Source organism: Genypterus blacodes, unplaced genomic scaffold, assembly GCF_046128005.1.
Source record: "Genypterus blacodes isolate CSIRO-AG114 ecotype Tasmania unplaced genomic scaffold, CSIRO-AGI_Gbla_v1 ptg000111l_1, whole genome shotgun sequence".
Taxonomy (NCBI): domain Eukaryota; kingdom Metazoa; phylum Chordata; class Actinopteri; order Ophidiiformes; family Ophidiidae; genus Genypterus; species Genypterus blacodes.
In genome coordinates, this window is record NW_027466915.1 from 872,810 (window position 1) to 893,052 (window position 20,243).

At 49.6% G+C, this 20,243-nt stretch overlaps 50 non-coding genes across 50 annotated transcripts; all 50 read left to right on the top strand.

Annotated features, from left to right (window-relative positions):
• Window positions 1-40: 40 nt before the first annotated feature.
• On the top strand, window positions 41-112 carry trnad-guc (transfer RNA aspartic acid (anticodon GUC)). Its single transcript has one exon. It is a non-coding gene; the product is annotated as a tRNA-Asp (tRNA).
• Window positions 113-263: 151 nt separating this feature from the next.
• trnad-guc (transfer RNA aspartic acid (anticodon GUC)) lies at window positions 264-335 on the top strand. The gene has a single exon. It is a non-coding gene; the product is annotated as a tRNA-Asp (tRNA).
• Window positions 336-929: 594 nt separating this feature from the next.
• trnad-guc (transfer RNA aspartic acid (anticodon GUC)) lies at window positions 930-1,001 on the top strand. Its single transcript has one exon. It is a non-coding gene; the product is annotated as a tRNA-Asp (tRNA).
• A 374-nt stretch (window positions 1,002-1,375) lies between these two features.
• On the top strand, window positions 1,376-1,447 carry trnad-guc (transfer RNA aspartic acid (anticodon GUC)). Its single transcript has one exon. It is a non-coding gene; the product is annotated as a tRNA-Asp (tRNA).
• A 374-nt stretch (window positions 1,448-1,821) lies between these two features.
• On the top strand, window positions 1,822-1,893 carry trnad-guc (transfer RNA aspartic acid (anticodon GUC)). Its single transcript has one exon. It is a non-coding gene; the product is annotated as a tRNA-Asp (tRNA).
• Window positions 1,894-2,044: 151 nt separating this feature from the next.
• trnad-guc (transfer RNA aspartic acid (anticodon GUC)) lies at window positions 2,045-2,116 on the top strand. The gene has a single exon. It is a non-coding gene; the product is annotated as a tRNA-Asp (tRNA).
• Window positions 2,117-2,267: 151 nt separating this feature from the next.
• trnad-guc (transfer RNA aspartic acid (anticodon GUC)) lies at window positions 2,268-2,339 on the top strand. Its single transcript has one exon. It is a non-coding gene; the product is annotated as a tRNA-Asp (tRNA).
• Window positions 2,340-2,711: 372 nt separating this feature from the next.
• On the top strand, window positions 2,712-2,783 carry trnad-guc (transfer RNA aspartic acid (anticodon GUC)). The gene has a single exon. It is a non-coding gene; the product is annotated as a tRNA-Asp (tRNA).
• Window positions 2,784-3,157: 374 nt separating this feature from the next.
• trnad-guc (transfer RNA aspartic acid (anticodon GUC)) lies at window positions 3,158-3,229 on the top strand. Its single transcript has one exon. It is a non-coding gene; the product is annotated as a tRNA-Asp (tRNA).
• A 151-nt stretch (window positions 3,230-3,380) lies between these two features.
• On the top strand, window positions 3,381-3,452 carry trnad-guc (transfer RNA aspartic acid (anticodon GUC)). The gene has a single exon. It is a non-coding gene; the product is annotated as a tRNA-Asp (tRNA).
• Window positions 3,453-3,824: 372 nt separating this feature from the next.
• trnad-guc (transfer RNA aspartic acid (anticodon GUC)) lies at window positions 3,825-3,896 on the top strand. The gene has a single exon. It is a non-coding gene; the product is annotated as a tRNA-Asp (tRNA).
• A 374-nt stretch (window positions 3,897-4,270) lies between these two features.
• Window positions 4,271-4,342, top strand: trnad-guc (transfer RNA aspartic acid (anticodon GUC)). The gene has a single exon. It is a non-coding gene; the product is annotated as a tRNA-Asp (tRNA).
• A 151-nt stretch (window positions 4,343-4,493) lies between these two features.
• Window positions 4,494-4,565, top strand: trnad-guc (transfer RNA aspartic acid (anticodon GUC)). The gene has a single exon. It is a non-coding gene; the product is annotated as a tRNA-Asp (tRNA).
• Window positions 4,566-4,716: 151 nt separating this feature from the next.
• trnad-guc (transfer RNA aspartic acid (anticodon GUC)) lies at window positions 4,717-4,788 on the top strand. The gene has a single exon. It is a non-coding gene; the product is annotated as a tRNA-Asp (tRNA).
• Window positions 4,789-4,939: 151 nt separating this feature from the next.
• trnad-guc (transfer RNA aspartic acid (anticodon GUC)) lies at window positions 4,940-5,011 on the top strand. The gene has a single exon. It is a non-coding gene; the product is annotated as a tRNA-Asp (tRNA).
• A 151-nt stretch (window positions 5,012-5,162) lies between these two features.
• Window positions 5,163-5,234, top strand: trnad-guc (transfer RNA aspartic acid (anticodon GUC)). The gene has a single exon. It is a non-coding gene; the product is annotated as a tRNA-Asp (tRNA).
• A 151-nt stretch (window positions 5,235-5,385) lies between these two features.
• On the top strand, window positions 5,386-5,457 carry trnad-guc (transfer RNA aspartic acid (anticodon GUC)). The gene has a single exon. It is a non-coding gene; the product is annotated as a tRNA-Asp (tRNA).
• Window positions 5,458-5,831: 374 nt separating this feature from the next.
• Window positions 5,832-5,903, top strand: trnad-guc (transfer RNA aspartic acid (anticodon GUC)). Its single transcript has one exon. It is a non-coding gene; the product is annotated as a tRNA-Asp (tRNA).
• A 151-nt stretch (window positions 5,904-6,054) lies between these two features.
• trnad-guc (transfer RNA aspartic acid (anticodon GUC)) lies at window positions 6,055-6,126 on the top strand. Its single transcript has one exon. It is a non-coding gene; the product is annotated as a tRNA-Asp (tRNA).
• Window positions 6,127-6,721: 595 nt separating this feature from the next.
• trnad-guc (transfer RNA aspartic acid (anticodon GUC)) lies at window positions 6,722-6,793 on the top strand. The gene has a single exon. It is a non-coding gene; the product is annotated as a tRNA-Asp (tRNA).
• Window positions 6,794-6,944: 151 nt separating this feature from the next.
• On the top strand, window positions 6,945-7,016 carry trnad-guc (transfer RNA aspartic acid (anticodon GUC)). Its single transcript has one exon. It is a non-coding gene; the product is annotated as a tRNA-Asp (tRNA).
• Window positions 7,017-7,167: 151 nt separating this feature from the next.
• trnad-guc (transfer RNA aspartic acid (anticodon GUC)) lies at window positions 7,168-7,239 on the top strand. The gene has a single exon. It is a non-coding gene; the product is annotated as a tRNA-Asp (tRNA).
• Window positions 7,240-7,611: 372 nt separating this feature from the next.
• Window positions 7,612-7,683, top strand: trnad-guc (transfer RNA aspartic acid (anticodon GUC)). Its single transcript has one exon. It is a non-coding gene; the product is annotated as a tRNA-Asp (tRNA).
• Window positions 7,684-8,057: 374 nt separating this feature from the next.
• Window positions 8,058-8,129, top strand: trnad-guc (transfer RNA aspartic acid (anticodon GUC)). The gene has a single exon. It is a non-coding gene; the product is annotated as a tRNA-Asp (tRNA).
• A 151-nt stretch (window positions 8,130-8,280) lies between these two features.
• Window positions 8,281-8,352, top strand: trnad-guc (transfer RNA aspartic acid (anticodon GUC)). Its single transcript has one exon. It is a non-coding gene; the product is annotated as a tRNA-Asp (tRNA).
• A 374-nt stretch (window positions 8,353-8,726) lies between these two features.
• On the top strand, window positions 8,727-8,798 carry trnad-guc (transfer RNA aspartic acid (anticodon GUC)). The gene has a single exon. It is a non-coding gene; the product is annotated as a tRNA-Asp (tRNA).
• Window positions 8,799-9,171: 373 nt separating this feature from the next.
• Window positions 9,172-9,243, top strand: trnad-guc (transfer RNA aspartic acid (anticodon GUC)). Its single transcript has one exon. It is a non-coding gene; the product is annotated as a tRNA-Asp (tRNA).
• Window positions 9,244-9,615: 372 nt separating this feature from the next.
• trnad-guc (transfer RNA aspartic acid (anticodon GUC)) lies at window positions 9,616-9,687 on the top strand. The gene has a single exon. It is a non-coding gene; the product is annotated as a tRNA-Asp (tRNA).
• Window positions 9,688-10,061: 374 nt separating this feature from the next.
• On the top strand, window positions 10,062-10,133 carry trnad-guc (transfer RNA aspartic acid (anticodon GUC)). The gene has a single exon. It is a non-coding gene; the product is annotated as a tRNA-Asp (tRNA).
• A 151-nt stretch (window positions 10,134-10,284) lies between these two features.
• Window positions 10,285-10,356, top strand: trnad-guc (transfer RNA aspartic acid (anticodon GUC)). The gene has a single exon. It is a non-coding gene; the product is annotated as a tRNA-Asp (tRNA).
• Window positions 10,357-11,397: 1,041 nt separating this feature from the next.
• Window positions 11,398-11,469, top strand: trnad-guc (transfer RNA aspartic acid (anticodon GUC)). Its single transcript has one exon. It is a non-coding gene; the product is annotated as a tRNA-Asp (tRNA).
• A 373-nt stretch (window positions 11,470-11,842) lies between these two features.
• On the top strand, window positions 11,843-11,914 carry trnad-guc (transfer RNA aspartic acid (anticodon GUC)). The gene has a single exon. It is a non-coding gene; the product is annotated as a tRNA-Asp (tRNA).
• A 374-nt stretch (window positions 11,915-12,288) lies between these two features.
• trnad-guc (transfer RNA aspartic acid (anticodon GUC)) lies at window positions 12,289-12,360 on the top strand. The gene has a single exon. It is a non-coding gene; the product is annotated as a tRNA-Asp (tRNA).
• Window positions 12,361-12,511: 151 nt separating this feature from the next.
• trnad-guc (transfer RNA aspartic acid (anticodon GUC)) lies at window positions 12,512-12,583 on the top strand. Its single transcript has one exon. It is a non-coding gene; the product is annotated as a tRNA-Asp (tRNA).
• Window positions 12,584-12,734: 151 nt separating this feature from the next.
• On the top strand, window positions 12,735-12,806 carry trnad-guc (transfer RNA aspartic acid (anticodon GUC)). Its single transcript has one exon. It is a non-coding gene; the product is annotated as a tRNA-Asp (tRNA).
• Window positions 12,807-13,401: 595 nt separating this feature from the next.
• trnad-guc (transfer RNA aspartic acid (anticodon GUC)) lies at window positions 13,402-13,473 on the top strand. The gene has a single exon. It is a non-coding gene; the product is annotated as a tRNA-Asp (tRNA).
• Window positions 13,474-14,961: 1,488 nt separating this feature from the next.
• Window positions 14,962-15,033, top strand: trnae-uuc (transfer RNA glutamic acid (anticodon UUC)). Its single transcript has one exon. It is a non-coding gene; the product is annotated as a tRNA-Glu (tRNA).
• Window positions 15,034-15,406: 373 nt separating this feature from the next.
• trnad-guc (transfer RNA aspartic acid (anticodon GUC)) lies at window positions 15,407-15,478 on the top strand. Its single transcript has one exon. It is a non-coding gene; the product is annotated as a tRNA-Asp (tRNA).
• Window positions 15,479-15,629: 151 nt separating this feature from the next.
• Window positions 15,630-15,701, top strand: trnad-guc (transfer RNA aspartic acid (anticodon GUC)). The gene has a single exon. It is a non-coding gene; the product is annotated as a tRNA-Asp (tRNA).
• Window positions 15,702-16,075: 374 nt separating this feature from the next.
• On the top strand, window positions 16,076-16,147 carry trnae-uuc (transfer RNA glutamic acid (anticodon UUC)). The gene has a single exon. It is a non-coding gene; the product is annotated as a tRNA-Glu (tRNA).
• A 151-nt stretch (window positions 16,148-16,298) lies between these two features.
• Window positions 16,299-16,370, top strand: trnad-guc (transfer RNA aspartic acid (anticodon GUC)). Its single transcript has one exon. It is a non-coding gene; the product is annotated as a tRNA-Asp (tRNA).
• Window positions 16,371-16,967: 597 nt separating this feature from the next.
• Window positions 16,968-17,039, top strand: trnad-guc (transfer RNA aspartic acid (anticodon GUC)). The gene has a single exon. It is a non-coding gene; the product is annotated as a tRNA-Asp (tRNA).
• A 151-nt stretch (window positions 17,040-17,190) lies between these two features.
• On the top strand, window positions 17,191-17,262 carry trnad-guc (transfer RNA aspartic acid (anticodon GUC)). The gene has a single exon. It is a non-coding gene; the product is annotated as a tRNA-Asp (tRNA).
• Window positions 17,263-17,636: 374 nt separating this feature from the next.
• On the top strand, window positions 17,637-17,708 carry trnad-guc (transfer RNA aspartic acid (anticodon GUC)). Its single transcript has one exon. It is a non-coding gene; the product is annotated as a tRNA-Asp (tRNA).
• Window positions 17,709-17,859: 151 nt separating this feature from the next.
• Window positions 17,860-17,931, top strand: trnad-guc (transfer RNA aspartic acid (anticodon GUC)). Its single transcript has one exon. It is a non-coding gene; the product is annotated as a tRNA-Asp (tRNA).
• A 150-nt stretch (window positions 17,932-18,081) lies between these two features.
• Window positions 18,082-18,153, top strand: trnad-guc (transfer RNA aspartic acid (anticodon GUC)). The gene has a single exon. It is a non-coding gene; the product is annotated as a tRNA-Asp (tRNA).
• Window positions 18,154-18,303: 150 nt separating this feature from the next.
• trnad-guc (transfer RNA aspartic acid (anticodon GUC)) lies at window positions 18,304-18,375 on the top strand. The gene has a single exon. It is a non-coding gene; the product is annotated as a tRNA-Asp (tRNA).
• A 151-nt stretch (window positions 18,376-18,526) lies between these two features.
• On the top strand, window positions 18,527-18,598 carry trnad-guc (transfer RNA aspartic acid (anticodon GUC)). The gene has a single exon. It is a non-coding gene; the product is annotated as a tRNA-Asp (tRNA).
• Window positions 18,599-19,418: 820 nt separating this feature from the next.
• Window positions 19,419-19,490, top strand: trnad-guc (transfer RNA aspartic acid (anticodon GUC)). The gene has a single exon. It is a non-coding gene; the product is annotated as a tRNA-Asp (tRNA).
• A 374-nt stretch (window positions 19,491-19,864) lies between these two features.
• trnad-guc (transfer RNA aspartic acid (anticodon GUC)) lies at window positions 19,865-19,936 on the top strand. The gene has a single exon. It is a non-coding gene; the product is annotated as a tRNA-Asp (tRNA).
• Window positions 19,937-20,243: the final 307 nt, after the last annotated feature.

The following is a 20,243-nucleotide window of genomic DNA, read 5'->3' on the forward strand; positions in this document are numbered from 1 at the left end:
CTTTGCTCCGCGAAATCTGGTTCCATAGACAGATCCACCCTCCTCGTTAGTATAGTGGACAGTATCTCCGCCTGTCACGCGGAAGACCGGGGTTCGATTCCCCGATGGGGAGACTTTTACTATACTGCCAACAGTGGCTCTCTCGATTGTCTCACAACCAGAACGACCAGCGTTCAACAGGCTCCCTTTTTCCAATTTACATCATTTACCAATGTTTGTAGGTCTTTGCTCCGCGAAATCAGGTTCCATAGACAGATCCACCCTCCTCGTTAGTATAGTGGACAGTATCTCCGCCTGTCACGCGGAAGACCGGGGTTCGATTCCCCGACGGGGAGACTTTTACTATACTGCCATCAGTGGCTCTCTCGATTCTCTCACAACCAGAACGACCTGGGTTCAACAGGCTCCCTTTTCCAATTTACATCATTTACCAAAGTTTGTAGGTCTTTGCTCCGCGAAATCTGGTTCCATAGACAGATCCACCCTCCTCGTTAGTATAGTGGACAGTATCTCCGCCTGTCACCTGGAAGACCGGGTTCGATTCCCTGACGGGGAGACTTTTACTATACTGCCATCAGTGGCTCTCTCGATTCTCTCACAACCAGAACGACCTGGGTTCAACTGGCTCCCTTTTTCCAATTTACATCATTTACCAAAGTTTGTAGGTCTTTGCTCCGCGAAATCTGGTTCCATAGACAGATCCACCCTCCTCGTTAGTATAGTGGACAGTATCTCCGCCTGTCACGCGGAAGACCGGGGTTCGATCCCCGACGGGGAGACTTTTACTTTACTGCCATCAGTGGCTCTCTCGATTCTCTCACAACCAGAACGACCTGGGTTCAACTGCCTCCCTTTTTCCAATTTACATCATTTACCAATGTTTGTAGGTCTTTGCTCCGCGAAATCTGGTTCCATAGACAGATCCACCCTCCTCGTTAGTATAGTGGACAGTATCTCCGCCTGTCACGCGGAAGACCGGGGTTCGATTCCCCGACGGGGAGACTTTTACTATACTGCCATCAGTGGCTCTCTTGATTCTCTCACAACCAGAACGACCTGGGTTCAACTGCCTCCCTTTTTCCAATTTACATCATTTACCAATGTTTGTAGGTCTTCGCTCCGCGTAATCTGGTTCCATAGACAGATCCACCCTCCTCGTTAGTGTAGTGGACAGTATCTCCGCCTGTCTCGCGGAAGACCGGGGTTCGATTCCCCATCGGGCAGACTTTTACTATACTGCCAACAGTGGCTCTCTCGATTGTCTCACAACCAGAACGACCTGCGTTCAACTGCCTCCCTTTTTCCAATTTACATCATTTTCCAAAGTTTGTAGGTCTTTGCTCCGCGAAATCTGGTTCCATAGACAGATCCACCCTCCTCGTTAGTATAGTGGACAGTATCTCCGCCTGTCACGCGGAAGACCGGGGTTCGATTCCCCGACGGGGAGACTTTTACTATACTGCCATCAGTGGCTCTCTTGATTGTCTCACAACCGGAACGACCTGCGTTCAACAGGCTCCCTTTTTCCAATTTACATCATTTACCAAAGTTTGTAGGTCTTTGCTCTGCGAAATCTGGTTCCATAGACAGATCCACCCTCCTCGTTAGTATAGTGGACAGTATCTCCGCCTGTCTCGCGGAAGACCGGGGTTCGATTCCCCATCGGGCAGACTTTTACTATACTGCCAACAGTGGCTCTCTCGATTGTCTCACAACCAGAACGACCTGCGTTCAACAGGCTCCCTTTTTCCAATTTACATCATTTTCCAAAGTTTGTAGGTCTTTGCTCCGCGAAATCTGGTTCCATAGACAGATCCACCCTCCTCGTTAGTATAGTGGACAGTATCTCCGCCTGTCACGCGGAAGACCGGGGTTCGATTCCCCGACGGGGAGACTTTTACTTCACTGCCATCAGTGGCTCTCTCGATTCTCTCACAACCAGAACGACCTGGGTTCAACTGCCTCCCTTTTTCCAATTTACATCATTTACCAATGTTTGTAGGTCTTTGCTCCGCGAAATCTGGTTCCATAGACAGATCCACCCTCCTCGTTAGTATAGTGGACAGTATCTCCGCCTGTCACGCGGAAGACCGGGGTTCGATTCCCCGACGGGGAGACTTTTACTATACTGCCAACAGTGGCTCTCTCGATTGTCTCACAACCAGAACGACCAGCGTTCAACAGGCTCCCTTTTTCCAATTTACATCATTTACCAATGTTTGTAGGTCTTTGCTCCGCGAAATCAGGTTCCATAGACAGATCCACCCTCCTCGTTAGTATAGTGGACAGTATCTCCGCCTGTCACGCGGAAGACCGGGGTTCGATTCCCCGACGGGGAGACTTTTACTATACTGCCATCAGTGGCTCTCTCGATTCTCTCACAACCAGAACGACCTGGGTTCAACAGGCTCCCTTTTCCAATTTACATCATTTACCAAAGTTTGTAGGTCTTTGCTCCGCGAAATCTGGTTCCATAGACAGATCCACCCTCCTCGTTAGTATAGTGGACAGTATCTCCGCCTGTCACCTGGAAGACCGGGTTCGATTCCCTGACGGGGAGACTTTTACTATACTGCCATCAGTGGCTCTCTCGATTCTCTCACAACCAGAACGACCTGGGTTCAACTGGCTCCCTTTTTCCAATTTACATCATTTACCAATGTTTGTAGGTCTTTGCTCCGCGAAATCTGGTTCCATAGACAGATCCACCCTCCTCGTTAGTATAGTGGACAGTATCTCCGCCTGTCACGCGGAAGACCGGGGTTCGATTCCCCGACGGGGAGACTTTTACTATACTGCCATCAGTGGCTCTCTTGATTCTCTCACAACCAGAACGACCTGGGTTCAACTGCCTCCCTTTTTCCAATTTACATCATTTACCAATGTTTGTAGGTCTTCGCTCCGCGTAATCTGGTTCCATAGACAGATCCACCCTCCTCGTTAGTGTAGTGGACAGTATCTCCGCCTGTCTCGCGGAAGACCGGGGTTCGATTCCCCATCGGGCAGACTTTTACTATACTGCCAACAGTGGCTCTCTCGATTGTCTCACAACCAGAACGACCTGCGTTCAACTGCCTCCCTTTTTCCAATTTACATCATTTTCCAAAGTTTGTAGGTCTTTGCTCCGCGAAATCTGGTTCCATAGACAGATCCACCCTCCTCGTTAGTATAGTGGACAGTATCTCCGCCTGTCACGCGGAAGACCGGGGTTCGATTCCCCGACGGGGAGACTTTTACTATACTGCCAACAGTGGCTCTCTCGATTGTCTCACAACCAGAACGACCAGCGTTCAACAGGCTCCCTTTTTCCAATTTACATCATTTACCAATGTTTGTAGGTCTTTGCTCCGCGAAATCAGGTTCCATAGACAGATCCACCCTCCTCGTTAGTATAGTGGACAGTATCTCCGCCTGTCACGCGGAAGACCGGGGTTCGATTCCCCGACGGGGAGACTTTTACTATACTGCCATCAGTGGCTCTCTCGATTCTCTCACAACCAGAACGACCTGGGTTCAACAGGCTCCCTTTTCCAATTTACATCATTTACCAAAGTTTGTAGGTCTTTGCTCCGCGAAATCTGGTTCCATAGACAGATCCACCCTCCTCGTTAGTATAGTGGACAGTATCTCCGCCTGTCACCTGGAAGACCGGGTTCGATTCCCTGACGGGGAGACTTTTACTATACTGCCATCAGTGGCTCTCTCGATTCTCTCACAACCAGAACGACCTGGGTTCAACTGGCTCCCTTTTTCCAATTTACATCATTTACCAATGTTTTAAGGTCTTTGCTCCGCGAAATCTGGTTCCATAGACAGATCCACCCTCCTCGTTAGTATAGTGGACAGTATCTCCGCCTGTCACGCGGAAGACCGGGGTTCGATTCCCCGACGGGGAGACTTTTACTATACTGCCATCAGTGGCTCTCTCGATTCTCTCACAACCAGAACGACCTGGGTTCAACTGCCTCCCTTTTTCCAATTAACATCATTTACCAATGTTTGTAGGTCTTTGCTCCGCGAAATCTGGTTCCATAGACAGATCCACCCTCCTCGTTAGTAAAGTGGACAGTATCTCCGCCTGTCACGCGGAAGACCGGGGTTCGATTCCCCGACGGGGAGACTTTTAGTATACTGCCATCAGTGGCTCTCTCGATTGTCTCACAACCAGAACGACCTGCGTTCAACAGGCTCCCTTTTTCCAATTTACATCATTTACCAATGTTTGTAGGTCTTTGCTCCGCGAAATCAGGTTCCATAGACAGATCCACCCTCCTCGTTAGTATAGTGGACAGTATCTCCGCCTGTCACGCGGAAGACCGGGGTTCGATTCCCCGACGGGGAGACTTTTACTATACTGCCAACAGTGGCTCTCTCGATTCTCTCACAATCAGAACGACCTGGGTTCAACTGCCTCCCTTTTTCCAATTTACATCATTTACCAAAGTTTGTAGGTCTTTGCTCCGCGAAATCAGGTTCCATAGACAGATCCACCCTCCCTGTTAGTATAGTGGACAGTATCTCCGCCTGTCACGCGGAAGACCGGGGTTCGATTCCCCGACGGGGAGACTTTTACTATACTGCCAACAGTGGCTCTCTCGATTGTCTCACAACCAGAACGACCTGGGTTCAACTGCCTCCCTTTTTCCAATTTTCATCGTTTACCAATGTTTGTAGGTCTTTGCTCCGCGGAATCTGGTTCCCTAGACACATCCAGCCTCCTCGTTAGTATAGTGGACAGTATCTCCGCCTGTCACGCGGAAGACCGGGGTTCGATTCCCCGACGGGGAGACTTTTACTATACTGCCATCAGTGGCTCTCTTGATTGTCTCACAACCAGAACGACCTGGGTTCAACAGGCTCCCTTTTTCCAATTTACATCATTTACCAATGTTTGTAGGTCTTTGCTCCGCGGAATCTGGTTCCATAGAAAGATCCACCCTCCTCGTTAGTATAGTGGACAGTATCTCCGCCTGTCACGCGGAAGACCGGGGTTCGATTCCCCGACGGGGAGACTTTTACTATACTGCCAACAGTGGCTCTCTCGATTGTCTCACAACCAGAACGACCTGCGTTCAACAGGCTCCCTTTTTCCAATTTACATCATTTACCAATGTTTGTAGGTCTTTGCTCCGCGAAATCAGGTTCCATAGACAGATCCACCCTCCTCGTTAGTATAGTGGACAGTATCTCCGCCTGTCACGCGGAAGACCGGGGTTCGATTCCCCGACGGGGAGACTTTTACTATACTGCCATCAGTGGCTCTCTTGATTGTCTCACAACCAGAACGACCTGGGTTCAACTGCCTCCCTTTTTCCAATTTACATCGTTTACCAATGTTTGTAGGTCTTTGCTCCGCGAAATCTGGTTCCATAGACAGATCCACCCTCCTCGTTAGTATAGTGGACAGTATCTCCGCCTGTCACGCGGAAGACCGGGGTTCGATTCCCCGACGGGGAGACTTTTACTATACTGCCAACAGTGGCTCTCTCGATTGTCTCACAACCAGAACGACCTGCGTTCAACAGACTCCCTTTTTCCAATTTACATCATTTACCAAAGTTTGTAGGTCTTTGCTCCGCGAAATCTGGTTCCATAGACTGATCCACCCTCCTCGTTAGTATAGTGGACAGTATCTCCGCCTGTCACGCGGAAGACCGGGGTTCTATTCCCCGACGGGGAGACTTTTACTATACTGCCAACAGTGGCTCTCTCAATTGTCTCACAACCAGAACGACCTGCGTTCAACAGGCTCCATTTTTCCAATTTACATCATTTACCAATGTTTGTAGGTCTTTGCTCCGCGAAATCAGGTTCCATAGACAGATCCACCCTCCTCGTTAGTATAGTGGACAGTATCTCCGCCTGTCACGCGGAAGACCGGGGTTCGATTCCCCGACGGGGAGACTTTTACTATACTGCCAACAGTGGCTCTCTCGATTCTCTCACAACCAGAACGACCTGGGTTCAACTGCCTCCCTTTTTCCAATTTACATCATTTACCAAAGTTTGTAGGTCTTTGCTCTGCGAAATCTGGTTCCATAGACAGATCCACCCTCCTCGTTAGTATAGTGGACAGTATCTCCGCCTGTCACGCGGAAGACCGGGGTTCGATTCCCCGACGGGGAGTCTTTTACTATACTGCCATCAGTGGCTCTCTTGATTGTCTCACAACCAGAACGACCTGGGTTCAACAGGCTCCCTTTTTCCAATTTACATCATTTACCAATGTTTGTAGGTCTTTGCTCCGCGGAATCGGGTTCCCTAGACACATCCAGCCTCCTCGTTAGTATAGTGGACAGTATCTCCGCCTGTCACGCGGAAGACCGGGGTTCTATTCCCCGACGGGGAGACTTTTACTATACTGCCATCAGTGGCTCTCTCGATTCTCTCACAACCAGAACGACCTGGGTTCAACAGGCTCCCTTTTCCAATTTACATCATTTACCAAAGTTTGTAGGTCTTTGCTCCGCGAAATCTGGTTCCATAGACAGATCCACCCTCCTCGTTAGTATAGTGGACAGTATCTCCGCCTGTCACCTGGAAGACCGGGTTCGATTCCCTGACAGGGAGACTTTTACTATACTGCCATCAGTGGCTCTCTCGATTCTCTCACAACCAGAACGACCTGGGTTCAACTGGCTCCCTTTTTCCAATTTACATCATTTACCAATGTTTTAAGGTCTTTGCTCCGCGAAATCTGGTTCCATAGACAGATCCACCCTCCTCGTTAGTATAGTGGACAGTATCTCCGCCTGTCACGCGGAAGACCGGGGTTCGATTCCCCGACGGGGAGACTTTTACTTTACTGCCATCAGTGGCTCTCTCGATTCTCTCACAACCAGAACGACCTGGGTTCAACTGCCTCCCTTTTTCCAATTTACATCATTTACCAATGTTTTAAGGTCTTTGCTCCGCGAAATCTGGTTCCATAGACAGATCCACCCTCCTCGTTAGTATAGTGGACAGTATCTCCGCCTGTCACGCGGAAGACCGGGGTTCGATTCCCCGACGGGGAGACTTTTACTATACTGCCAACAGTGGCTCTCTCGATTGTCTCACAACCAGAACGACCAGCGTTCAACAGGCTCCCTTTTTCCAATTTACATCATTTACCAATGTTTGTAGGTCTTTGCTCCGCGAAATCAGGTTCCATAGACAGATCCACCCTCCTCGTTAGTATAGTGGACAGTATCTCCGCCTGTCACGCGGAAGACCGGGGTTCGATTCCCCGACGGGGAGACTTTTACTATACTGCCATCAGTGGCTCTCTCGATTCTCTCACAACCAGAACGACCTGGGTTCAACAGGCTCCCTTTTCCAATTTACATCATTTACCAAAGTTTGTAGGTCTTTGCTCCGCGAAATCTGGTTCCATAGACAGATCCACCCTCCTCGTTAGTATAGTGGACAGTATCTCCGCCTGTCACCTGGAAGACCGGGTTCGATTCCCTGACGGGGAGACTTTTACTATACTGCCATCAGTGGCTCTCTCGATTCTCTCACAACCAGAACGACCTGGGTTCAACTGGCTCCCTTTTTCCAATTTACATCATTTACCAATGTTTGTAGGTCTTTGCTCCGCGAAATCTGGTTCCATAGACAGATCCACCCTCCTCGTTAGTATAGTGGACAGTATCTCCGCCTGTCACGCGGAAGACCGGGGTTCGATTCCCCGACGGGGAGACTTTTACTATACTGCCATCAGTGGCTCTCTCGATTCTCTCACAACCAGAACGACCTGGGTTCAACTGGCTCCCTTTTTCCAATTTACATCATTTACCAATGTTTGTAGGTCTTCGCTCCGCGTAATCTGGTTCCATAGACAGATCCACCCTCCTCGTTAGTGTAGTGGACAGTATCTCCGCCTGTCTCGCGGAAGACCGGGGTTCGATTCCCCATCGGGCAGACTTTTACTATACTGCCAACAGTGGCTCTCTCGATTGTCTCACAACCAGAACGACCTGCGTTCAACTGCCTCCCTTTTTCCAATTTACATCATTTTCCAAAGTTTGTAGGTCTTTGCTCCGCGAAATCTGTTTCCATAGACAGATCCACCCTCCTCGTTAGTATAGTGGACAGTATCTCCGCCTGTCACGCGGAAGACCGGGGTTCGATTCCCCGACGGGGAGACTTTTACTTTACTGCCATCAGTGGCTCTCTCGATTCTCTCACAACCAGAACGACCTGGGTTCAACTGGCTCCCTTTTTCCAATTTACATCATTTACCAATGTTTGTAGGTCTTTGCTCCGCGAAATCTGGTTCCATAGACAGATCCACCCTCCTCGTTAGTATAGTGGACAGTATCTCCGCCTGTCACGCGGAAGACCGGGGTTCGATTCCCCGACGGGGAGACTTTTACTATACTGCCATCAGTGGCTCTCTTGATTCTCTCACAACCAGAACGACCTGCGTTCAACAGGCTCCCTTTTTCCAATTTACATCATTTACCAAAGTTTGTAGGTCTTTGCTCTGCGAAATCTGGTTCCATAGACAGATCCACCCTCCTCGTTAGTATAGTGGACAGTATCTCCGCCTGTCTCGCGGAAGACCGGGGTTCGATTCCCCATCGGGCAGACTTTTACTATACTGCCAACAGTGGCTCTCTCGATTGTCTCACAACCAGAACGACCTGCGTTCAACAGGCTCCCTTTTTCCAATTTACATCATTTTCCAAAGTTTGTAGGTCTTTGCTCCGCGAAATCTGGTTCCATAGACAGATCCACCCTCCTCGTTAGTATAGTGGACAGTATCTCCGCCTGTCACGCGGAAGACCGGGGTTCGATTCCCCGACGGGGAGACTTTTACTTCACTGCCATCAGTGGCTCTCTCGATTCTCTCACAACCAGAACGACCTGGGTTCAACTGCCTCCCTTTTTCCAATTTACATCATTTACCAATGTTTGTAGGTCTTTGCTCCGCGAAATCTGGTTCCATAGACAGATCCACCCTCCTCGTTAGTATAGTGGACAGTATCTCCGCCTGTCACCTGGAAGACCGGGTTCGATTCCCTGACGGGGAGACTTTTACTATACTGCCAACAGTGGCTCTCTCGATTGTCTCTCAACCAGAACGACCAGCGTTCAACAGGCTCCCTTTTTCCAATTTACATCATTTACCAATGTTTGTAGGTCTTTGCTCCGCGAAATCAGGTTCCATAGACAGATCCACCCTCCTCGTTAGTATAGTGGACAGTATCTCCGCCTGTCACGCGGAAGACCGGGGTTCGATTCCCCGACGGGGAGACTTTTACTATACTGCCATCAGTGGCTCTCTCGATTCTCTCACAACCAGAACGACCTGGGTTCAACAGGCTCCCTTTTCCAATTTACATCATTTACCAAAGTTTGTAGGTCTTTGCTCCGCGAAATCTGGTTCCATAGACAGATCCACCCTCCTCGTTAGTATAGTGGACAGTATCTCCGCCTGTCACCTGGAAGACCGGGTTCGATTCCCTGACGGGGAGACTTTTACTATACTGCCATCAGTGGCTCTCTCGATTCTCTCACAACCAGAACGACCTGGGTTCAACTGGCTCCCTTTTTCCAATTTACATCATTTACCAATGTTTGTAGGTCTTTGGTCCGCGAAATCTGGTTCCATAGACAGATCCACCCTCCTCGTTAGTATAGTGGACAGTATCTCCGCCTGTCACGCGGAAGACCGGGGTTCGATTCCCCGACGGGGAGACATTTTCTATACTGCCATCAGTGGCTCTCTTGATTGTCTCACAACCAGAACGACCTGGGTTCAACTGCCTCCCTTTTTCCAATTTACATCGTTTACCAATGTTTGTAGGTCTTTGCTCCGCGGAATGTGGTTCCCTAGACACATCCAGCCTCCTCGTTAGTATAGTGGACAGTATCTCCGCCTGTCACGCGGAAGACCGGGGTTCTATTCCCCGACGGGGAGACTTTTACTATACTGCCAACAGTGGCTCTCTCGATTGTCTCACAACCAGAACGACCTGCGTTCAACAGGCTCCCTTTTTCCAATTTACATCATTTACCAAAGTTTGTAGGTCTTTGCTCCGCGAAATCTGGTTCCATAGACAGATCCACCCTCCTCGTTAGTATAGTGGACAGTATCTCCGCCTGTCACGCGGAAGACCGGGGTTCGATTCCCCGACGGGGAGACTTTTACTTTACTGCCATCAGTGGCTCTCTCGATTCTCTCACAACCAGAACGACCTGGGTTCAACTGCCTCCCTTTTTCCAATTTACATCATTTACCAATGTTTGTAGGTCTTTGCTCCGCGAAATCTGGTTCCATAGACAGATCCACCCTCCTCGTTAGTATAGTGGACAGTATCTCCGCCTGTCACGCGGAAGACCGGGGTTCGATTCCCCGACGGGGAGACTTTTACTATACTGCCATCAGTGGCTCTCTCGATTGTCTCACAACCAGAACGACCTGCGTTCAACAGGCTCCCTTTTTCCAATTTACATCATTTACCAATGTTTGTAGGGCTTTGCTAGGCGTGATTTGGTTCCACCAAGACATCCATTGCCTTGTTAGTATAGTGGACAGTATCTCTGCCTGTCACGCGGAAGACCGGGGTTCGATTCCCTGACAGGGAGAGTTTTACTATACTGCCATCAGTGGCTCTCTCGATTCTCTCACAACCAGAACGACCTGGGTTCAACTGGCTCCCTTTTTCCAATTTACATCATTTACCAATGTTTGTAGGTCTTTGCTCCGCGAAATCTGGTTCCATAGACAGATCCACCCTCCTCGTTAGTAAAGTGGACAGTATCTCCGCCTGTCACGCGGGAGACCGGGGTTCGATTCCCCGACGGGGAGACTTTTACTATACTGCCAACAGTGGCTCTCTCGATTGTCTCACAACCAGAACGACCTGCGTTCAACAGGCTCCCTTTTTCCAATTTACATCATTTACCAATGTTTGTAGGTCTTTGCTCCGCGAAATCAGGTTCCATAGACAGATCCACCCTCCTCGTTAGTATAGTGGACAGTATCTCCCCCTGTCACGCGGAAGACCGGGGTTCGATTCCCCGACGGGGAGACTTTTACTATACTGCCATCAGTGGCTCTCTCGATTCTCTCACAACCAGAACGACCTGGGTTCAACAGGCTCCCTTTTTCCAATTTACATCATTTACCAAAGTTTGTAGGTCTTTGCTCCGCGAAATCTGGTTCCATAGACAGATCCACCCTCCTCGTTGGTATAGTGGACAGTATCTCCGCCTGTCACCTGGAAGACCGGGTTCGATTCCCTGACGGGGAGACTTTTACTATACTGCCATCAGTGGCTCTCTCGATTCTCTCACAACCAGAACGACCTGGGTTCAACAGGCTCCCTTTTTCCAATTTACATCATTTACCAATGTTTGTAGGTCTTTGCTCCGCGAAATCAGGTTCCATAGACAGATCCACCCTCCTTGTTAGTATAGTGGACAGTATCTCCGCCTGTCACGCGGAAGACCGGGGTTCGATTCCCCGACGGGGAGACTTTTACTATACTGCCATCAGTGGCTCTCTCGATTCTCTCACAACCAGAACGACCTGGGTTCAACAGGCTCCCTTTTTCCAATTTACATCATTTACTAAAGTTTGTAGGTCTTTGCTCCGCGAAATCTGGTTCCATAGACAGATCCACCCTCCTCGTTGGTATAGTGGACAGTATCTCCGCCTGTCACCTGGAAGACCGGGTTCGATTCCCTGACGGGGAGACTTTTACTATACTGCCATCAGTGGCTCTCTCGATTCTCTCACAACCAGAACGACCTGGGTTCAACTGGCTCCCTTTTTCCAATTTACATCATTTACCAATGTTTGTAGGTCTTTGCTCCGCAAAATCTGGTTCCATAGACAGATCCACCCTCCTTGTTAGTATAGTGGACAGTATCTCCGCCTGTCACGCGGAAGACCGGGGTTCGATTCCCCGACGGGGAGACATTTACTATACTGCCATCAGTGGCTCTCTTGATTGTCTCACAACCAGAACGACCTGGGTTCAACTGCCTCCCTTTTTCCAATTTACATCGTTTACCAATGTTTGTAGGTCTTTGCTCCGCGGAATCTGGTTCCCTAGACACATCCAGCCTCCTCGTTAGTATAGTGGACAGTATCTCCGCCTGTCACGCGGAAGACCGGGGTTCTATTCCCCGACGGGGAGACTTTTACTATACTGCCATCAGTGGCTCTCTCGATTCTCTCACAACCAGAACGACCTGGGTTCAACTGCCTCCCTTTTTCCAATTTTCATCGTTTACCAATGTTTGTAGGTCTTTGCTCCGCGGAATCTGGTTCCCTAGACACATCCAGCCTCCTCGTTAGTATAGTGGACAGTATCTCCGCCTGTCACGCGGAAGACCGGGGTTCGATTCCCCGACGGGGAGACTTTTACTTTACTGCCATCAGTGGCTCTCTCGATTCTCTCACAACCAGAACGACCTGGGTTCAACTGCCTCCCTTTTTCCAACTTACATCATTTACCAATGTTTGTAGGTCTTTGCTCCGCGAAATCTGGTTCCATAGACAGATCCACCCTCCTTGTTAGTATAGTGGACAGTATCTCCGCCTGTCACGCGGAAGACCGGGGTTCGATTCCCCGACGGGGAGACTTTTACTATACTGCCATCAGTGGCTCTCTCGATTCTCTCACAACCAGAACGACCTGCGTTCAACAGGCTCCCTTTTTCCAATTTGCATCATTTACCAATGTTTGTAGGTCTTCGCTCCGCGTTATCTGGTTCCATAGACAGATCCACCCTCCTCGTTAGTATAGTGGACAGTATCTCCGCCTGTCACGCGGAAGACCGGGGTTCGATTCCCCGACGGGGAGACTTTTACTATACTGCCATCAGTGGCTCTCTTGATTGTCTCACAACCAGAACGACCTGGGTTCAACTGGCTCCCTTTTTCCAGTTTACATCATTAACCAATGTTTGTAGGGCTTTGCTCCGCGTGATTTGGTTCCACCAACACATCCATTGCCTTGTTAGTATAGTGGACAGTATCTCTGCCTGTCGCGCGGAAGACCGGCGTTCGATTCCCCGACAGGGAGAGATTTACTATACTGCCATCAGTGGCTCTCTCGATTCTCTCACAACCAGAACGACCTGGGTTCAACTGCCTCCCTTTTTCCAATGTACATCATTTACCAAAGTTTGTAGGTCTTTGCTCCGCGAAATCTGGTTCCATAGACAGATCCACCCTCCTCGTTAGTATAGTGGACAGTGTCTCCGCCTGTCACGCGGAAGACCGGGGTTCGATTCCCCTGACGGGGAGACTTTTACTATACTGCCAACAGTGGCTCTCTCGATTGTCATAACCAGAACGACCTGCGTTCAACAGGCTCCCTTTTTCCAATTTACATCATTTACCAATGTTTGTAGGTCTTTGCTCCGCGAAATCTGGTTCCATAGACAGATCCACCCTCCTCGTTAGTATAGTGGACAGTATCTCCGCCTGTCACGCGGAAGACCGGGGTTCGATTCCCCGACGGGGAGACTTTTACTATACTGCCAACAGTGGCTCTCTTGATTGTCTCACAACCAGAACGACCTGGGTTCAACTGCCTCCCTTTTTCCAATTTAGATCGTTTACCAATGTTTGTAGGTCTTTGCTCGGCGGAATCTGGTTCCCTAGACACATCCAGCCTCCTCGTTAGTATAGTGGACAGTATCTCCGCCTGTCACGCGGAAGACCGGGGTTCTATTCCCCGACGGGGAGACTTTTACTATACTGCCATCAGTGGCTCTCTCGATTCTCTCACAACCAGAACGACCTGCGTTCAACAGGCTCCCTTTTTCCAATTTACATCATTTACCAATGTTTGTAGGTCTTCGCTCCGCGTTATCTGGTTCCATAGACAGATCCACCCTCCTCGTTAGTATAGTGGACAGTATCTCCGCCTGTCACGCGGAAGACCGGGGTTTGATTCCCCAACGGGGAGACTTTTACTATACTGCCATCAGTGGCTCTCTTGATTGTCTCACAACCAGAACGACCTGGGTTCAACTGGCTCCCTTTTTCCAATTTACATCATTTACCAATGTTTGTAGGTCTTTGCTCCGCGAAATCTGGTTCCATAGACAGATCCACCCTCCTCGTTAGTAAAGTGGACAGTACCCTGCCTGTCACGCGGAAGACCGGGGTTCGATTCCCCGACGGGGAGACTTTTACTATACTGCCAACAGTGGCTCTCTCGATTGTCTCACAACCAGAACGACCTGCGTTCAACAGGCTCCCTTTTTCCAATTTACATCATTTACCAATGTTTGTAGGTCTTTGCTCCGCGAAATCTGGTTCCATAGACAGATCCACCCTCCTCGTTAGTACAGTGGACAGTATCTCCGCCTGTCACGCGGAAGACCGGGGTTCCATTCCCCGACGGGGAGAGTTTTACTATACTGCCATCAGTGGCTCTCTCGATTCTCTCACAACCAGAACGACCTGGGTTCAACTGCCTCCCTTTTTCCAATTTACATCATTTACCAATGTTTGTAGGTCTTTGCTCCGCGAAATCAGGTTCCATAGACAGATCCACCCTCCTCGTTAGTATAGTGGACAGTATCTCTGCCTGTCATGCGGAAGACCGGGGTTCTATTCCCCGACGGGGAGACTTTTACTATACTGCCATCAGTGGCTCTCTCGATTCTCTCACAACCAGAACGACCTGGGTTCAACTGCCTCCCTTTTTCCAATTGACATCATTTACCAATGTTTGTAGGTCTTCGCTCCGCGTAATCTGGTTCCATAGACTGATCCACCCTCCTCGTTAGTATAGTGGACAGTATCTCTGCCTGTCACGCGGAAGACCGGGGTACGATTCCCCGACGGGGAGTCTTTTACTATACTGCCAACAGTGGCTCTCTCGATTGTCTCACAACCAGAACGACCTGCGTTCAACAGGCTCCCTTTTTCCAATTTACATCATTTACCAATGTTTGTAGGTCTTTGCTCCGCGAAATCTGGTTCCGTAGACAGATCCACCCTCCTCGTTAGTTTAGTGGACAGTATCTCCGCCTTTCACGCGGAAGACCGGGGTTCGATTCCCCGACGGGGAGACTTTTACTATACTGCCATCAGTGGCTCTCTTGATTGTCTCACAACCAGAACGACCTGGGTTCAACTGGCTCCCTTTTTCCAATTTACATCATTTACCAATGTTTGTAGGGCTTTGCTCCGCGTGATTTGGTTCCACCAACACATCCATTGTCCTTGTTAGTATAGTGGACAGTATCTCCGCCTGTCACGCGGAAGACCGGGACTGATTCCCCGACGGGGAGACTTTTACTATACTGCCATCAGTGGCTCTCTTGATTGTCTCACAACCAGAACGACCTGGGTTCAACTGGCTCCCTTTTTCCAATTTACATCATTTACCAATGTTTGTAGGTCTTTGCTCCGCGAAATCTGGTTCCATAGACAGATCCACCCTCCTCGTTAGTATAGTGGACAGTATCTCCGCCTGTCACGCGGAAGACCGGGGTTCGATTCCCCGACGGGGAGGGTTTTACTATACTGCCATCAGTGGCACTCTCGATTCTCTCACAACCAGAACGACCTGGGTTCAACAGGCTCCCTTTTTCCAATTTACATCATTTACCAAAGTTTGTAGGTCTTTGCTCCGCGGAATCTGGTTCCATAGACAGATCCACCCTCCTCGTTAGTATAGTGGACAGTATCTCCGCCTGTCACGCGGAAGACCGGGGTTCGATTCCCCGACGGGGAGTCTTTTACTATACTGCCAACAGTGGCTCTCTCGATTGTCTCACAACCAGAACGACCTGCGTTCAACAGGCTCCCTTTTTCCAATTTACATCATTTACCAATGTTTGTAGGTCTTTGCTCCGCGTAATCTGGTTCCATAGACAGATCCACCCCCCTGGTTAGTATAGTGGACAGTATCTCCGCCTGTCACGCGGAAGACCGGGGTTCTATTCCCCGACGGGGAGACTTTTACTATACTGCCAACAGTGGCTCTCTCGATTGTCTCACAACCAGAACGACCTGCGTTCAACAGGCTCCCTTTTTCCAATTTACATCATTTACCAATGTTTGTAGGTCTTTGCTCCGCGAAATCTGGTTCCGTAGACAGATCCACCCTCCTCGTTAGTTTAGTGGACAGTATCTCCGCCTTTCACGCGGAAGACCGGGGTTCGATTCCCCGACGGGGAGACTTTTACTATACTGCCATCAGTGGCTCTCTTGATTGTCTCACAACCAGAACGACCTGGGTTCAACTGGCTCCCTTTTTCCAATTTACATCATTTACCAATGTTTGTAGGGCTTTGCTCCGCGTGATTTGGTTCCACCAACACATCCATTGTCCTTGTTAGTATAGTGGACAGTATCTCCGCCTGTCACGCGGAAGACCGGGGTTCGATTCCCCGACGGGGAGACTTTTACTATACTGCCATCAGTGGCTCTCTTGATTGTCTCACAACCAGAACGACCTGGGTTCAACTGGCTCCCTTTTTCCAATTTACATCATTTACCAATGTTTGTAGGTCTTTGCTCCGCGAAATCTGGTTCCATAGACAGATCCACCCTCCTCGTTAGTATAGTGGACAGTATCTCCGCCTGTCACGCGGAAGACCGGGGTTCGATTCCCCAACGGGGAGAGTTTTACTATACTGCCATCAGTGGCACTCTCGATTCTCTCACAACCAGAACGACCTGGGTTCAACAGGCTCCCTTTTTCCAATTTACATCATTTACCAAAGTTTGTAGGTCTTTGCTCCGCGGAATCTGGTTCCCTAGACACATCCAGCCTCCTCGTTAGTATAGTGGACAGTATCTCCGCCTGTCACGCGGAAGACCGGGGCTCGATTCCCCGACGGGGAGACTTTTACTATACTGCCATCAGTGGCTCTCTTGATTGTCTCACAACCAGAACGACTTGCGTTCAACAGGCTCCCTTTTTCCAATTTACATCATTTACCAATGTTTGTAGGTCTTTGCTCCGCGAAATCTGGTTCCATAGACAGATCCACCCTCCTCGTTAGTATAGTGGACAGTATCTCCGCCTGTCATGCGGAAGACCGGGGTTCGATTCCCCGACGGGGAGACTTTTACTATACTGCCATCAGTGGCTCTCTCGATTCTCTCACAACCAGAACGACCTGGGTTCAACTGCCTCCCTTTTTCCAATTGACATCATTTACCAATGTTTGTAGGTCTTCGCTCCGCGTAATCTGGTTCCATAGACAGATCCACCCTCCTCGTTAGTATAGTGGACAGTATCTCCGCCTGTCACGCGGAAGACCGGGGTTCGATTCCCCGACGGGGAGACTTTTACTATACTGCCAACAGTGGCTCTCTCGATTTTCTCACAACCAGAACGACTTGCGTTCAACAGGCTCCCTTTTTCCAATTTACATCATTTACCAATGTTTGTAGGTCTTTGCTCCGCGTAATCTGGTTCCATAGACAGATCCACCCCCCTGGTTAGTATAGTGGACAGTATCTCCGCCTGTCACGCGGAAGACCGGGGTTCGATTCCCCGACGGGGAGACTTTTACTATACTGCCAACAGTGGCTCTCTCGATTGTCTCACAACCAGAACGACCTGCGTTCAACAGGCTCCCTTTTTCCAATTTACATCATTTACCAATGTTTGTAGGTCTTTGCTCCGCGAAATCAGGTTCCATAGACAGATCCACCCTCCTCGTTAGTATAGTGGACAGTATCTCCGCCTGTCACGCGGAAGACCGGGGTTCGATTCCCCGACGGGGAGACTTTTACTATACTGCCATCAGTGGCTCTCTTGATTGTCTCACAACCAGAACGACCTGGGTTCAACTGGCTCCCTTTTTCCAATTTACATCATTTACCAATGTTTGTAGGTCTTTGCTCCGCGAAATCTGGTTCCATAGACAGATCCACCCTCCTCGTTAGTATAGTGGACAGTATCTCCGCCTGTCACGCGGAAGACCGGGGTTCGATTCCCCGACGGGGAGACTTTTACTATACTGCCATCAGTGGCTCTCTTGATTCTCTCACAACCAGAACAACCTGGGTTCAACTGGCTCCCTTTTTCCAATTTACATCATTTACCAATGTTTGTAGGTCTTCGCTCCGCGTAATCTGGTTCCATAGACAGTCCACCCTCCTCGTTAGTATAGTGGACAGTATCTCCGCCTGTCACGTGGAAGACCGGGGTTCGATTCCCCGACGGGGAGACTTTTACTATACTGCCATCAGTGGCTCTCTTGATTGTCTCACAACCAGACAACCTGGGTTCAACTGGCTCCCTTTTTCCAATTTCCATCATTTACCAATGTTTGTAGGTCTTTGCTCCGCGAAATCTGGTTCCATAGACAGATCCACCCTCCTCGTTAGTATAGTGGACAGTATCTCCGCCTGTCACGCGGAAGACCGGGGTTCGATTCCCCGACGGGGAGACTTTTACTATACTGCCATCAGTGGCTCTCTCGATTCTCTCACAACCAGAACGACCTGGGTTCAACAGGCTCCCTTTTGCCAATTTACATCATTTACCAAAGTTTGTAGGTCTTTGCTCCGCGAAATCTGGTTCCATAGACAGATCCACGCTCCTCGTTAGTATAGTGGACAGTATCTCCGCCTGTCACGCGGAAGACCGGGGTTCGATTCCCCGATGGGGAGACTTTTACTATACTGCCAACAGTGGCTCTCTCGATTGTCTCACAACCAGAACGACCTGCGTTCAACAGGCTCCCTTTTTCCAATTTACATCATTTACCAATGTTTGTAGGTCTTTGCTCCGCGAAATCTGGTTCCATAGACAGATCCACCCCCCTCGTTAGTATAGTGGACAGTATCTCCGCCTGTCACGCGGAAGACCGGGGTTCGATTCCCCGACGGGGAGACTTTTACTATACTGCCATCAGTGGCTCTCTTGATTGTCTCACAACCAGAACGACCTGGGTTCAACTGGCTCGCTTTTTCCAATTTACATCATTGACCAATGTTTGTAGGGCTTTGCTCCGCGTGATTTGGTTCCACCAACACATCCATCGTTTTTGTTAGTATAGTGGACAGTATCTCCGCCTGCCAAGCGGAAGACCGGGGTTCGATTCCCCGATGGGGAGAGTTTTACTATACTGCCATCAGTGGCTCTCTCGATTCTCTCACAACCAGAACGACCTGGGTTCAACAGGCTCCCTTTTTCCAATTTACATCATTTACCAAAGTTTGTAGGTCTTTGCTCCGCGAAATCTGGTTCCATAGACAGATCCACCCTCCTCGTTAGTATAGTGGACAGTATCTCCGCCTGTCACGCGGAAGACCGGGGTTCCATTCCCCGACGGGGAGACTTTTACTATACTGCCATCAGTGGCTCTCTTGATTGTCTCACAACCAGAACGACCTGGGTTCAACTGGCTCCCTTTTTCCAATTTACATCATTTACCAATGTTTGTAGGTCTTTGCTCCGCGAAATCAGGTTCCATAGACAGATCCACCCTCCTCGTTAGTATAGTGGACAGTATCTCCGCCTGTCACGCGGAAGTCCGGGGTTCGATTCCCCGACGGGGAGAGTTTTACTATACTGCCATCAGTGGCTCTCTCGATTCTCTCACAACCAGAACGACCTGGGTTCAACTGCCTCCCTTTTTCCAATTTACATCGTTTACCAATGTTTGTAGGTCTTTGCTCCGCGGAATCTGGTTCCCTAGACACATCCAGCCTCCTCGTTAGTATAGAGGACAGTATCTCCGCCTGTCACGCGGAAGACCGGGGTTCGATTCCCCGACGGGGAGACTTTTACTATACTGCCAACAGTGGCTCTCTCGATTGTCTCACAACCAGAACGACCTGCGTTCAACAGGCTCCCTTTTTCCAATTTACATCATTTACCAATGTTTGTAGGTCTTTGCTCCGCGAAATCTGGTTCCATAGACAGATCCACCCTCCTCGTTAGTATAGTGGACAGTATCTCCGCCTGTCACGCGGAAGACCGGGGTTCGATTCCCCGACGGGGAGAGTTTTACTATACTGTCATCAGTGGCTCTCTTGATTGTCTAGCGTGATAGACACATCCACTGTCCTCGTTAGTATAGTGGGCAGTATTCGCCTGTCACGTGGAAGACCCGGGTTTGATTTCCTGATGAGGAGAGTTTTACTATACTGCCATCGGTGGCTATCTCGATTGTCTCACAACCAAAACGGGCCGGGGTTTGATTGGCGCCCTCTGTGTTCAGGCCACGACAGCTGGGAGACTAGATAGGGTCAGTTTAGTAACTAATCATCTGAGTACACCAATTGTCGACAACAATCCAATCAACACCTA